Raw genomic sequence first — 13,575 nt, forward strand, 5'->3', positions numbered from 1 at the left:
CTTCCTCTCTGGTATAGATGATCAGGTTTTCCCTTCCTCTGGAAATTACTTTGTAGAGATATGTATATGTGCATATTGAGGATTCTTAGTGGAATATAAGGGCCTTGAGCATAGGAACCACTTCTGAATTTGCAAATCCTATCATAGCATCTTTTACATAGTAAGCATTTAATTATTTTATTGTTTGAATTTTCAGTCTGGAACCATTGATAAGCCATCTTCTATAGGAAGTCTTTCCTGATTCTGCAGGCTTCTTTGAGAAAATTGCCTTGGATACGTATTCAAATCCAAACACACACAGAAAAAGACTAAATATATATGTATAATATGTTATATATACATATATATGCATGTATATGTGGCAGCAAGCACCCCTAGCATCCTCAGGGTTTGCTGCCAATACAGGTTCTTAGATCTGCTTTGATAAAGGAAAGCAACTCAAAATGGGTTAACAAGCTTACCTTAATCAGTCAAACATATATCGTGTACTTTGTTCAGGGGAAAAAGGTCAGCACCCTGAACTTCAAAGTATACAGGCAGAAGTATCAAGACAGAAACAGATCAAGTACACAGATTTCCAAACTGTCCAACCATTACATCCATACCCAATCAACATTTGGGTTTCAAAGCCAGGGGGCTCTGGACAACGGCTTCCCAGAATCCAGATCAAATCACAGAACACTTCTCAAAGTGAGCCCCAAAACAAAGCTACACATCAGGGCTTATATAGCCTTCTCCTGGCTCAGAGAATGTAACAACCTTATTGACTTACTGGCCAATCAAGAAGTATCTACTGAAAAACAAGTCTCCCACCCCAGGCTCCAGGTGCACTTTAGCCTAGGGGCAGAGAAGATCTTTAAATTTGCATTTCCATTACAGTATATATGCTATTTCTCCTCATAGATTATAAACTTCCTGAGGGCAGGCAAAGATTGATTTTTGTCTTTGTATCCCCAGAACCTAATATATATTAGGAGCTTAATAAATGCTTATTATATAGCTGGATGGCTGCAAATCCAGTTGCTGTTGTTTTTTGACAAAATACACTTCGTTTTTGTTTAAAAAGGAAAATATATTCTGAGTCCCTAAAAAAAGTATAAGTTTTGGGAATAAAGAAAAAAAGAAAGCAAATATGAGCTGTAGAATAAACGAATTGTTTGTCCTAATGTATTCTGTGTTGTTCAGACACTGTTATATTATGGCATCCTATTTTAAGACAAATATTAACAAACTGAGACAAATACAGATAAAAGTAACACACATAGTGAAAGGACCCAACACAATACCATTTAAGCATTCATCAGGAAATAAACATTTTGCTCAAAGAAGCCAAGCCTTAGTGGTATACATTAGCACTTCCTTCAAATTTGGAAGGCTGTTACATGGAAGGGGGGTTAGATTTATTTTAGGTGAGTCCAAAGGGAAGCAAGAAGCAATGAATAGTCACTCTGAAACAATCTCATACTGAATATATTCTGGACTTTCCTCTCCTCTCAATGAAGTGTCAAAAAAAGAGAGGCCACTAGGTAGCACAGTGAGTAAGAGTGCTAGCCCCAGAGTCGGGAGGACCCGAGATCAGTTCTGGCCTCAGATACTTAACACCCACACACACACACACACACAACTGTCCATGTAACTTTGGGCAAGTCACTTAACCCCAATTGTTTTAAGAAAAAAAATCAAATCAGATTGTTTCTTCAAAGGATGAATCCTCTGTAGCTTTGCATATTTAAGCTGGAGAGGCTGTAGAAGAGTTTCACTAATTTTGTAAGAGTATTGTGTAGCAAATGACATATAGAATTTCTAAGTCAAGTTTACAATGGCTAGAAACAAATACTGTTAAAACAATTAAAAGTCATAATAGCAACACAGACAGGTATGAAATGATACCAGCATAGATATTTCTATAAGGGTACATTTGTAGGCAAAAACTTATTTTGCTATACTTCAGAAAACATGTTAAATCAAATTAATATAAAGTAATTTAGGTGTTTTCTGCAAATGATTTTTTAAAGCCTTATTTATGTATCAGCTGAGTAATGAATATCTCTTCTCAAATTCTCACAATTGTTTGTTGGGAATCAATCACCTTAAAACATATGCTAAACCACCCATCAACTTCACTAATATATATTAAAGTCCTCTCACTTGATCTAGAAAATGGAAAACAGGTACTGTGCATGTATGTTTGCTTAGTGCAGTAACCAACAGGAAATTCACAAGATATGAAAATAACTCTTTTCTTTCAAGTCTTTTAATAGAACTGATGAGATAGCAGAATTACCTGAAACCCCATTTAGTTTATTTTGGGGTTGACTCTTCAGAATGTGAAAAATAATGATTATTGGAGAAGAGTCAAGATGGCAGAGTAGAAATAGCACTTCCGCTGGGCTCTGGCTTCCACCTCCACTAATTCATGTGAAAGATGATTCTGAACAACTGTGGAGCTACAGAACCCACAAAAATGACACAGAGAAGCAAAGCTCCTACTGAAGAGAGCCCAGCAGGCCATCAGGAAGCAGCCATCACAGCACTCTGGAGGCCAACCCCAGCTCTACTCAAGCCGTAGGTTTTAGCCTTAGGGTGGTCTGACCAGCTGCTAGACATTTCCTGAATTATCAACACATTGGTGCTGAGGACAAATTGAGAGTTCAGTGCAGTGTGGACTTTGGGATTAGGTAGTCTGGGAGTGCAGTTCAGCCTTTATGCCATGGAGGGAGAAGCCACTGAGGCACCATGGTTTTACAGCCACTGCCACAGGGCAGCTTCAGCTCCTGGCCTGCAGAATGCAGGGGGACCAAGCAAAAAGTCTGAGGGGTAAGCCCTCTTGCTTTAACCTGCTTGGATCTGGACTGCTGTTTAGGGTGGAGGTCCTGGGGTGTGTAACCAGCTTGCCAGAGAGTGTGGAGGCTTCAGAGAGGGCACCCAAATAATGCCTTTGGCAGCTGAGAAAATGCCAGAAATTTGAGACAAAGCTCTCCTGTCTGGTAGAAGGGTTCTACTGTGGCAAAAAACCCAAAAGTCAAGTAATTGAGTAAGAACATGACCAAGCAAAGCAAGTAAAGCAAACAGAGAAACCCAACTTTACACTCCTATTTTGGGGACTAAAAGGATCAAAGCATGGAAGAGGAAGAAAACAATGAAATCAGAACTCCTGTACCAAAAGCTACAAAGAAAAATACAAGCTGGTTACCGGCTGTAAAGGACCTTCAGAAGGATTTTGAAAACCAAATAAGAAAAGTGGAGGAAAAATTGGGAAGAGAAATGAGAATGATGCAAGAAAATTATGAAATGAGAGTCAACAACATGACTGATGAAAATAACACCTTAAAAAATAGACTAACTCATATGGCAAAAGAGGCTTACATAGGCAATGAGGAGAAGAATGTCTTAAAAAGCCAAATTTGCCAGATGAAAAAAGAATCTCAAAAGCTCACTGAAGAGAATCATTCCTTCAGAATTAGATTAAAGAAAATGGAAGCTAGTGACTTTATGAAAAATCAAGATATTATTAAACAGATGCAAAAAATGGAAAAAATATAGATGGCAATGTGAAATATCTCATTGGAAAAACCACTGACCAAGAAAATAGATCCAGGAGTGATAATTTAAAAATTATTGTACTAACTAAAAGTCATGATCAGAGTAAGAACCTACAAATCATCCTTCAAGAAATCCTCAAGGAAAACTGCACTGATGTTTTAGAACCAGAGGGCAAAATAGAGGTTGAAAGAATCCACGGATCACCTTCTGAAAAAGATCCCAAAAAGTAAACTAGACATATTATAGCCAGGTTCTGGAATTCCCAGTTCAGGGAGAAAATATTACAAGTGGTCAAGAAGAAACAATTTAAATATTGTAAAAAAACAATCAGGAAAACACAGGATCTGGCAGCTGTCCACACTGAGGGATTGAAGGGCTTGGAATGTGATATTCCAGAGGTCAAAGGAGCTGGGACTAAAACCAAGAATCACCTCCTCAACAAAATTTAGTGTCATGTTTCAAGGGAAAATATGGTCATTAAGTGGAATAGAGGACTTTCCTATACAAACATACACACACACATACATACATACATATATATATATGTATATACACACACACACACACACACACACATATGTCTAGTGGAATAGAGGACTTTCATATACATAAATTTATATGTCTATATGGGAGTATGAATACATATGTGAATGTGTATATATATATGTGCACAGGTATATATAGATAGAGGGCACAGGAGCAATTGAATAGGAAGGTATGATACTTATAAGATGATATTAAGAGGTTAGAGAGTAATATAATGAGAGGAGATGGGGAGAGACAGAATGGGGTAAATTATCTCATATAGAAGAGGCAAAGAAAATGGTTACAATGGAAGGGAAGAACAGGCAGGCAAAAGGGAATGGGTCAACCTCATTCTCATTGAATTTGGCTTAGGGAGGGAATGACACACACTCAATAGGGTATCTCACGCTACAGGAGAATAGGGGAAAGGGGATGAGAGGGGGATGATGGAAGGGTGGGAAGGCTGTGGGGAGGAAAGTTGGAAGCACCCACTTTTGAAAACAGACAAGATCAAAGTAGAGAATAGAACAAGTGGGAGGTGGGATAGGAGGGAGGGAAATATAGGCAGTCTTTTACAATATATTCACTGTGGAAATGTTTTGCATAGCTACACATGTACAACCTATATTGAATTGCTTATTTTCCCAGTAAAAGTGGCTGAAAAGGGAGGAAGGGAATGATTATGGAATTCAAAGTTTTGAAATCAAATTTTTAATATATATACTATTATTAATGTTATTTTTCATGCAACTGGGAAATAAGACATACAGGCACTTGGGCATAGAGATCCACTGCGCCCTAGTTGGAGGTGGTATGGGAGAAGACATGGGAGAGAGCAGATTAGAGAAGGGGATATCCAGTGGGATTGCTATTTTTGGGGGGGAGGTACATAGGGGAAAAAGGGGGAAAAGAATTTGTAAATCAAAATTTTATGGAAATTAATGATGTAAACTAGAAGTTAACAAATCATTTGATTAAAAAATACACACAAAAAAACAGAGTTGAATAGAAAATTTTACATTCAGATATAAGATGCAAGAGAAGCATGAAATGATAAATAGGGAAAAGAAATCATAAGGAACAAAAAAAATCATGATTATTTATACTTTGTCCATGTTTGTATGCATTTCATCTATGGATGTGGGGGTGGAATTGTGTAGAAAAGAGCACAGAAAACATGAAAGATGAATATACCCACTATCACATGACTACTTCTCTGGTATCACGACAGTATCTCATGAACCTCAGAATGTCACTTGTATCCTGATTTATCAGAAATAGAAAAACCAATCTATTAGAGAGCTGGCTATTAGATATAACAGGAAACTAATGACAGAAAGTGGTATGTCTATGGTGGTGATAAGGAAGCATCCTTGGAAAGCTGAAGTAGTACATTATTGCTTAGCAGCTGGAGATTTAGGGATTACTTTTCTTGGTGTTCATAATTCTAAAGAATTGTCTGAATAGATGTAAAGCTAAGCAGCAGCAGCTTTCCAGAGGACTGCTGCTCTGAACAGCTTTTCAAGGTTCTGATTACACAGTATAGTGAACTTTCAATTTATTCAGTAACAAATCAGAGCAAAACATTCACAGAAAAAAGTACAGCATTCAGAATATCAATTCACAACTTATCACTAAAATGGCCATATTATTTTCACCGAAGCGGTCACATAGTTTAAAGCAAAAGATAACATTAATTTAGTAAGTCCTTCATTTAGTAATTCCTTAATTTTATCACCCTTAAGGAGGCAAGGCTACTTAATTGACACAAAGTACAAAGGTCAAAGTCCTCCACTGATGGGATGTAATCAAGTTGCAATATTATTAGTCACTACTAAGTACCCCATTAAAGGGTAGTGGAAAGTACAAAGGCCATCGACCCTTAGGTCACAAGTAAGTTACAATCTCATCTGTCAGCATTAAATGTCCAAGAAAGATCTTTTCATCTTGACTCCAGGCAGGCTCTCAGCTTCCATCGTTCCTCTTCCAAAGTCCCAGCTCCTGCCTGAATCTTACCAACTGCCACCTTAGTTCAAAGGCAGACAGCTCCCAGTTCCTTGTCCAGCTCTCCATGCAGTTCCTGGCCATATTAAAGCTCACAGTGTCTAGTACACCTCAAGTCCTTATTCAAATACCAGGAAACTGTGTCCCAGAACCAGAAAGTCAAAATCATTACATTAAGCATGAAGTTGGTACACATGGTTAATGCAATGAATACCCACATTCCCAACATTCCTTTCACAATTGAACAGGTTTCCTCAAGCAAGCTTCCTCCTCTCACTCACAGTAGCTCCTCAGCCTGGTTCTTGGAAGCTCTCAACAGAAGTTCCTAGAAGAAAAGTCTCAGCAGAACTTCCCAGAAGAAAAATCTCAGCACAAGCTCTGTTCTCAAAATCAAAATCACTTTGTGGACTCTCCTCCTCAGCCCCTATGCAGCTTATTCCAAGAAGCTGTCTCTTTCCAGTGCATGCTTTTCCTTATATAAGGTATTAGCTCCTCCCTGTTGTACCCCTTCCTGTTACTTCAGCAACAGGAGTTCATACCTTTCTTAACAGAGGCTTGATATAATTAACTTGAAACTAAGTGCTAAGTACCGGTTACCTTGCCAATACAAGGGGATTTTCAAATTCCATTACTATTACAATAGATGAAAATAACCAGTTTATTCATCAATTTGAAAATAATAATAGAACTCAAAAATGTTTCTTTGTAGTGGGTTCTAAGAACAACATGAAGTTTTTCTGTAAGTCAATGAAGTTGTCTCCCTCCTTCTAGTCCAGATATTTATCAAGTACTTACTCTATTCCAGACACTATGATAAATAATGGGGTACCAAAAAGAAAGAAAGAAAGAAAGAAAGAAAGAAAGAAAGAAAGAAAGAAAGAAAGAAAGGAAGGAAGGAAGGAAGGAAGGAAGGAAGGAAGGAAGGAAGGAAGGAAGGAAGGAAGGAAGGAAGGAAGAAGGGGTGAAAGAAAGGAAGAGAGAATGAAAGAAAGGAAGAAAGAATGAAAGAATGAAAGAAAGAAACAAGAAAGAAAGAGAAAAAGAGAAAGAAGAAAGGAAGGAAGAGAAAGAGAGAATAAAAGAAAGAGAAAAAAGGTCAAAACATAGTCCCTGTGTCTTTAAGAAGCTTAAATTCTATTTTTTGTGAACAGTCACTGTACCAAGAATTTTATTGAGAGTCATCAGAAGGCAGAGGTTTTAGGCACTGGGCCAGAGTGGCACTGGCCATACTAAGGGCACCTTCTTTGGTGCGGTGCCCACCAATGAAGCCATTGGCATGAACTAATATGCAACAAGGGATTCCACTAATCTGGCCCATGGCCTCACCCAAAGACCCTGCCATTGCTCATGTAGGGGTAGCCTGCTCTCAAAGGAGTGAAGCTCTTTTGGTACACAATGTACCCACCATTGTCCATTCTGGTAAGGGTAAAGCATTAATGCAATGGGCACTAAGGAGGTCAGCACAGGCTCAGATCAAACAAATGGTCCTTCCTGGGACTGCCACCTTGAGACAGCTCTACAATTTCTCCATTTGGGTCCATCTGGAATTGATTTTTCCAGAGCTTGTTCCACAGGGGCACGGCCAGGTAACCAGCTGTGCTTATAGAAATCCAGTCTCTATAGAAACTCCTTTCATGGCTCCATGGCCTGATGAAAGCCAGCCTATGTGTCCTGATCTGGCTGGTTTCAGGTGGGGTTAAGCCAGACAACCTCAACAATGAAAGTGGTGATCAGTGCATATTGAGGTTTTCCACCATCCCACTGGGAGATCCCATTGGTCCACCGCATCTACATCCTCCACAAAATATGCATACATCTTGTGATAGAAAGTGGTGTCCAGCAGCTGGGCCAGGAGCCTCTGGCCAAAGTGAAGACAGACCAGTCCTGCGCTGCTCAGCTTAGTCTGCCATGGCTTCCCAGGCCACAGGGAGCTCATGGACATGGTGAAGGACCTCTGGTGAAGGTTATAGCAGTGTCTCTGTGGGTAGTGCTCACTGCCCGCTTCCACCACTATGTTGCAGGTGGTCAGCAGTGCCGGGTCAAGGGTGCACATGATCTCCGCCTCCTGGTACTGGGGCATCAGCCTCAGCAGCTCTCAGGCCAGCACCTTGTCACAGTGGGAGGTACAGTTGTGGGTCCGGATGTGGGCCAGGCCAGCGCCATGAGCTGGGCGAGAGGCTGCTTGGGGGATAGGATGGGCTTGAGGCCCATCCAGGGAAAGGCCCACAGCAGCGTGAAGGAAAGTGCCAGGAAAAGGAGGCTCAAGAAGCTAATTTATAATTCAGAGGGCAACAAATAATAGTTACTAATTGGAAGACATATAAAGAGTCAAATAAAATAATTTTGGTAGGAAGGTGGAGAGGGATTGGTGGAACTATCTAAAGAAGCTTGTATTTGACCTGACTTTAAAAAGGAAGCCAGGTAACCTAGGGGATGGAAGTGATGAGAAAGAACATTCCTGGCAAGGGCGACAGCCACTGGAAAACACAAAATTAGTGATAGGGTATAGGCTCTGGCAATGCCCTTGAACTCTCCTTTAATTTCCCAATCTAGCATTCACCTGAAGCAATAAGCCTTTCATTATTTCTATGCCCAATTCTCTGTTACCTTTAACCTTGCCTAGCCCTTCATTGTCTGTTATCTCCAGATAGCCTTCAGCTATCTTCCACCCTTCATCCTGTCCAAGACTGCATTCTTTTGTCCAAAACCTTCCTGGTGTTATAAATGAAAACCTTTGTGCTCTGTCTAGGGAATAAACTACATTTGCTAGGGATCCAAAAAGTTTCATGATCGTTATTTTACATTTGTTCTGTAAGGTATAAATGGGTAGCCTCCCCAGAGAGACTACAAAGGATCAGACAAAGGCAAGCCTTTTTTATGCTCCTGTGTGGGAGGAAAAAATCCCATTTAAAATTTAATCAAGAACATGGAGATTTCTTAGGATAAAAATAGCAAATTTTATTCTCTTCCCTGAGAGAAGAGGGCTGTCATTCCCATGACCGCTCAAGGGGAGGAGGAGTGTTACAAAAGGCAGAAAAAGAATTTGACTAATGTGTGTCTCTATGGTCCCAGCTCCCCTAAACCTCAACTTCAGGAGATGGAGTATCATGTTCAAGGGTGAACATCCTTTCCCCCTTAGTTCTCTGCCCATCCCCCTTCCTACTTCCTACATTCCCTATTACTATAGAGGATAATTTCCTCCTACTAATCCTTCAGCCTTACAATTTAAGAGTCATCATTATCTTTCAACTCTCCATAGTCAATCTGTTGCCAAGCTCTGTAAATTTCACCTTTGAAATGTCTATTGAATATCATCCCTTCTTTCCTCTGGCACTACTCTAGTGCAGGCCTTCATCACCTCATTCCTGGATTATTTTAATAGTCTGCTAGTGAGTCTGTCTGTCTCAAATCTCTTGGCATTCTATTTTCTCTTCCATTTAGCCACTTAAGTGATTTCCTTAAAATGAAGGTCTGATATGATACATACACACACACACACACACACTACTCAATAAACTCCAGTGACTTCCTAGTGCCTCTAGGAACAAATCCAAAATTCCTACACCCCTCCTTCATTTCCATTCTTCTTACACCTTATTCTCCAGCATGTACCTTGGGATCCAATGACACCAGCCTTCTGGCTATTTATCCAGCAAGACACTCCATCTTTGTGCTCCAGAAATTTTCTCTTGCTATTCCCATGCCTGGAATACTGTCCTTTCTCTGTTCTGACTACTTTTTCTGGCTTCTTATAAGGCTCAACTAAAATCCCACTTTTTATATGAAACCTTTTCCAGTCCCTTTCATCTTTTAAATATTTCCTCTTCATCCTGTATGTGGATTGCTTTATATACATTTGTTTGCATATTGCCTCCCCTATTAGCTCCTTGTAAGCTCCTTGTGGGCAGAGATTACTTTTTGTCTCTTTGTATTCCCATCCCTGCCTGGCATATAGTAAATGCTTAAAAATATTAATTAATTATTTTGTTGAAAAGAGCAAGTAAGTATAGCTGGATTATAAAATGTGGGGTGGGACATACATTTAAGAAATGAAAGTAAAGTGTAAGAACCCTAGAAAGGTAGGAAAAGTCAGTTTACAAACGATTTTAAATGACAGAGGAAATTACATGTAATATTATTGGTCATAGGGTACCATTAGAATTCATTGAACAGCTGGGCAACATAGATATGTGTTTTAGGAAAATTACCTTGGTAGCCAAGTAGAGGATAAGTTTGAGCAGGGAGAGAATTGAAGCAGAAAGAATAATTATATGGCTATCTTAGTTATCAAGGCAAAATTTAATCAACTGTACTCGAGAGTGGCTGCCTGAATAGAGAGATGTTTTGAAATAGTGAATTTCATGGGTGTGTCTGGCAGAAGGTGGGGGGGGGAAGACTTCTTAGTATCAGATAAACTAAATTAATTAAGTTGAATTCAGCAAGCATACATTTGTCAAGTATCTATTTTGTGCCAACCACTATGGTAGGTATTTGGTCTATAAATGCAAAGATGCAAAATTACCATGACCTCAAGGAGTCTCAGTCCTACTAGGCAGAAATATTATGCTCCAAGATCATTAAATAAAAACATATACAGGGGAGGCTAGGTGGCACAGTGAGTAGAGTGCTGGCCCTGGAGTCAGGAGGACCTGAGTTTGGATCCAGCCTCAGACACTTAACACACACACACACACACACAAATCCTAGCCATGTGACCTTGGGCAAGTTACTTAACCCCAACTGCCCTCCAAAAAGCAAAAAATAAAAAAAAGGAAAAAAGAAAAAAAGAAAAAAAATTGAAATGAATAAAAACATATATGAAGTCAGCACAGTTTATGTAGAAGAGGGGAGATTAACTCTGCAGATGATTGGGTAAGTTTCATGTAGGATATGATGCTGAATCTAAGAGGTTAAGAGGGAGAACATTCTAATCATGGGCACAAATAGATGGGAGATAAAAATCTCATTTACTTGAAAATGTAAGAACTGGTAATAAACTTAGAATGACAGGAATGTACCAGATTATTAAGAGTTTTAAATGTTGCACAAGACAGTTTTTATTTTTTTTCTCTGAAGTAACAGAAAACAATTGAAACTTCTTGGGTTTCAACAACGTAGTCAAACCTGAACTTTGGAGATATCAGTCTTGCAGCTATATAGAGTATGACTTGGAAAGGGGAGAAACTGATTCAGATTGACCAGCTAGAAGGCTGTTATTGCAATAGTCTATAAAAGAGAGGATGAGGGTATGAATTAAGAAAATTATGTCAAAAATGAAGGGAAGGTAACAAAAGAGAGATGTGTTTTAAGTAAAAGATAACAAACGTGGTCCAAGTGGTTATAACAGTCCCATATGAGTCTTGAAACTGATTAAAATGTAATTGGAAAATAAAACGAAATAAATGAAAGTATAATAAAACATGAATAATGTTAATATGTGTTTTTCTTTGTAAGGATGTGGCAAGTGGAGATCCTTATGTAGAGTTTAGTGTCCCCATTTCTATGTGATTTGACACCATTGTGTATGGAGAAGATAATTTTGACTTAAGGTGAGAGGAGAATGAGAGTAAAGAGTCAAGGAGGCTATGATTGTGAACTTGGATGACATGATAAGGGGTAGAATTCTCAAAAGAAATATGGAAATAAGAAGCAGAGTGGATTTTGAGAAAAAGAAATTGAGATAATATATAGAAAATGAGTTAAGTATAAAGAAGCTTATTTGCTATGGACCTTCCAGTTACAGGTTAAAGTTGGACTGGAGCTAAAGAGAGATGAGTTCTTGATAGGTAGATAAAGAAGACAATTGGTGTAGAAGCAATGATTGAACCTGGGGAAGCTGCAGAGAATAAGATATAAAATATATAAGTCTCAGGAGAGAATTGTAAATATACTGCTATCAAGGGAGGCAAGTCATGGATGATGATGGAGACTAAGAAGAAATAGTCTGACTGATGGGGGGAGAAATGGGAAAATGAGGCAGGCAGGCAGTGTCAAAAACCTATATTTGAGATATATCTAGAGACCAAAATCTCCAGATCTATTCCTACTTACTTAGCTACCAAAAACTACGGTCCACGGACAGACAAAGAGAAAAGCAGGTAACCAAAGAAACAAAATATATTCAAATGGAGCCTCATTTTCTCATTGAATAGCTTTCTTTTGGTGTGTGGGCCTTTTCTTGTATCTTTTCATGAAAAAATACCTTGTTTTATTGAAAAATACATTAATATTATCTGTACATAATGGAATGCTACTCTATAACAAGGCCAGCTTTCACTCCTAGTTAACATGAAACACAGGCTATCTGTGTGTGAAATTTAAGGTTATGAACTCTGGGGTGGAGAGCATAGCCTTTTGAAAAAAAAATATTGGATTCCATTAGATTTTCACTTTCTGGGTCTTCAGTGCACAACCATACTTTCTCCAAAACCTCAGAGTAGGGAAATATCCTTCATTGATTCTAAGACTAAACCATTGTCTCCTGTTTGTAAAATAAATACAGGATACAGTGGGCTTCCCAGCTTAAATTGAAGGTACCTCAACCTCCAATCTGTTGATCTATTAATTATGTAGATTTTATTCACTGAATAAAGTTTATAAAAACAAACAAAATTATTTTAATATCATTCTCTATTTAGTCTGGATCAAAGAAAATTCTTTATTTAGGCTAGATTTAAGTTTGCTTTGGTTTGGGAATGTAGAACAGTTTGAGGCATGATAAATGAGGACAAGAAAGTATATGGTAAGAGCAAAAATTTATACTAGATTTTGTACAAAGGAGATTTAAAGAGAAAGGTAGATAAAGAAAAGAAGAGAGGAAGGCAGGAACGAGAAAGGCAGAAGAGAAGGAAGTCAGGAAGGAAGGCAAGAGAGAAGGAAGTGGGGAAAGAAGAAAGGAAGGAAGGAGGGAAGGAATGAAGGAAGGAGGAAAGGAAGGAATAAGAAAGGCACACAGATAAATGACATCTGAATGTTACATGATGGAAAATGAAAAGCAGAAACATCCATTTGATGACAATTTTGTATGCCTTCACACACAATAAGGACATTATTATTATTAGATTTATACTGTAGATATTCTTATTTAGCTAAAATATTCTGAGATCCTATCCTTAAAGCTTCCAGCATTGTTTCCTGACTAAGTTAATGAAGGAAATAGGGAATAATATTATAAAGCCACATGAATATTTGTTAACTTTTTTTCTGCGATGTCAATAAGTTTTTGGTGAATGAGCATTTATTAACTTCCTACTTTATGCCAAGCACTGCATTTAGTGTTGAAGATACAAAGAAACACAAAAGAGAGTACCTACTCTCTAGGATCTCACAGTCTTGTGGCAGTGAAACACTATATCTATATCTATAGATAGATATATGGATAGATGAATAATAGACATAGATAGATGGAAATATAGATATAGATCTATCTATCTATATTATGTGTCTATAATATAAAGGATAAGTAGGAAACAGCAGATGGAAGATACTGGAATTAGGGTAGAT

At 38.4% G+C, this 13,575-nt stretch overlaps 1 pseudogene; it reads right to left on the bottom strand.

Annotated features, from left to right (window-relative positions):
• Nucleotides 1-7,240: 7,240 nt before the first annotated feature.
• Nucleotides 7,241-8,283, bottom strand: LOC138171797 (MYG1 exonuclease pseudogene; annotated as a pseudogene).
• Nucleotides 8,284-13,575: the final 5,292 nt, after the last annotated feature.

The sequence above is a fragment of the Petaurus breviceps genome, unplaced genomic scaffold (genome assembly GCF_028583685.1).
Source record: "Petaurus breviceps papuanus isolate PSGF00001 unplaced genomic scaffold, PetGlider_PUasm1.0 47, whole genome shotgun sequence".
Taxonomy (NCBI): Eukaryota; Metazoa; Chordata; class Mammalia; order Diprotodontia; family Petauridae; genus Petaurus; species Petaurus breviceps.